Source organism: Propithecus coquereli, unplaced genomic scaffold (assembly GCF_000956105.1).
Source record: "Propithecus coquereli isolate 6110/MARCELLA unplaced genomic scaffold, Pcoq_1.0 Scaffold585, whole genome shotgun sequence".
NCBI lineage: Eukaryota > Metazoa > Chordata > Mammalia > Primates > Indriidae > Propithecus > Propithecus coquereli.
The window spans coordinates 737,452-739,956 of record NW_012151785.1 but is presented as its reverse complement, the minus strand read 5'-3'; the positions used below and the strand labels follow the sequence as shown (position 1 = coordinate 739,956).

At 35.6% G+C, this 2,505-nt stretch overlaps 1 protein-coding gene across 1 annotated transcript in view; it reads right to left on the bottom strand.

Annotated features, from left to right (window-relative positions):
- Positions 1 to 2,505, bottom strand: part of PARG (poly (ADP-ribose) glycohydrolase) — a 163,850-nt gene that overhangs the window by 24,955 nt on the left and 136,390 nt on the right. The gene's annotated exons all lie outside the window — the stretch shown is intronic.

Genomic DNA, 2,505 nt, shown 5'->3' with positions numbered 1-2,505 from the left:
TACAACATACCCCAAGAATGTTGGCTAAGTATTAATTAAATGAACAGCTCATTTTGTATATGAGAAGACTTTAGTTGAACATCCCAGAGTTCCTGATTTCCATTTCTTTGTTGGCTTAGTTTGTCTTTCTGCCTCCTTTCTGTAATTTTCTGAAACTATGAGACTATATTGGGAGGTCTAACATTATATAATAGCAAAGCAAATCTCCCCTGGGTTCTCTTAAGTACCAAAGCCTAAAATATTGCTTTATATAATAGTAAATAAAATTAAAAGAATGATCTGTGACAAATGTTTCCACAGAAAAACCAAGGATATAAAGAAAGACACTTCTATGAAACCCACACATAGAAATATAGTAAATTGTTCTCTGAAGTTTCCACAAAGGTATAAAAATTTATTTTACACACTGTCTGGATGGATTAACAAGGCTATTCCTTCCACACTCTCCTACGCTGTAAATCCTGACAGATATTAATTATAAGTTGGTGCCAGATCATTATTCAATGCTGTGGTACAGAGCTTACACAAGAGCTCACAAATTACCTGCATAATCAGATGCATGGAGCTTCTGAAAATCTCTTTCAGGTCAAAAAATCAGAGTGTTCCATTTTTTTGAGCAGGCTTTTGAAAGATTGTGCCATTATACGAACAAGGGGGAGAACAAACCCTCTGTCAAAATAAACATAACTTTGACACTTTCTTTCCTGTCAAATTTTTCTAACATGTCTAGACGAAAAGGAGGCTTTCTCAGCCTCCTGGCTCATGTCTCTGTTCTATACTGTCAGAATGGTTTTCATCTCTTCCTTACCACTATCTCTAAATAACTGGTTTGACTTTAATGAGCAAAAAATAGCTTAGTGAAGCTAAGACCTAATGATGGAGAATATGAAACACTTAAATCATCAGAAGAAAAACTAATATAAAATACTAACCAATTTTCCTGAAAAAAATTATCCATCTTGGAAAATGGCCATAACAAAAACAAACCATGAAATTGAAATTAAACTACATTCAGTGTTTTGATCAAATAGTATCAAATAAAACTTTAAAAGTTAATCAGATAAAAATTAAATGATCTAAAACTACACAGTAATTAGGTATAAAGAATAACTGGTTATAATGATTACATACAAAATTCTTTTATTCTGTTAAAACGAGCATTTCTAAAAGAAATGCTTCTAATAAGAGACGGAGTAAGTTGCCCTGAGTCCCCTTTGGATGGTTTGCCCAGGCTTCTCCCTTCTCCAGGAAGGAGAAGGACCCCTTAAATGCTGGAGACTAGGGCAGGGCCTTGAATCAGAGGGCCTTTCCTTTTACAGTAGGAATTGTGCTCCTTTGATAAGAAACAAAGATCAGATAAAGATAGAGACATCAAAAGAGTTGCCAAGTTCTCATAACCACAGGTAAAGGCACTAGGAATTCTCAAGAGCTCCATATTGGCAAATTCTTTTCTTTTGCCCCACCCAGAGCCACAGTACTTGAGGACATTGATCAGAGCTGTGAGAGTAAAAAAAGAGAGCTTGAACTCTGGCCATACCCTAACCTGATATTCAGCAATGACAGAGGAATTTATTTGTACTAATAAACAACTTAGTAGGGGAAAAAGAGGAAGCGTTCATATCTCAGGATAGCAAGGAGAAGATACCAATGAGCACTCCTATCTCAGAGTGAGTTTTGATGGGAAGGAAGAAAAGGGGGAGTCTTGAAGGCTGCAAGGGAGCGTTGAGAAGCAAGAAAAGGAAAATATTAGTATCTAGAGTTAAAAACTAGAGACTGACCAGGAAGTAGTGCAGATAGAGATGTAGAAAGGAAGCCAAGAAAGTGGAAAACAGACCAATGAAAATTGGTGTAAAAGTCTACAGGCCCAGAACTGGGCTCAGGAAAGTGACAGAACCCAGCGGAACAGTTTAGCACAAATATGCACACATACACTTAAAGAACTCTGGCTTCAATATAAATTTCAGCAGGCCCAAGTAGATATACAGTCATGTGCTGCATAAGGACCTTTCTGTCAATGATGGACCACATATACAACTGTGGTCCCATGAGATTACAGTATTAAGAACATAGGTTTACAGTACCTTTTCTATGTTTAGATACACAAATAACTTAACATTATGTCAAAACTACCTACAGTATTCAGTACCGTAGCATGTTGTACAGGTTTGTAGCCTAGGAACAATAGGTTATATCATATAGCCTAGGCGTGTAGTAGGTTAAACCACCTAGGTTTGTGTAAGTACACTCTATGATGTGTGCACAATGACCATTTCTCAGAACATGCCCCCATCATTACGTTATGCTTGACTTTAAAGGATGTCTTTCATTATCATGTAAATATATTCTACTACTTGCTAGATTAATAATTTGATAAGATTGTTCTAAAGATTTACTTATTTATATGAAGTCAATTTATTATACTTGTTTAAATTAATACATACTTGATACTGATAACCGATTTCCTGAGGTTTTTAGTATTTTGTGATTTCTTAAAAACAACCATGA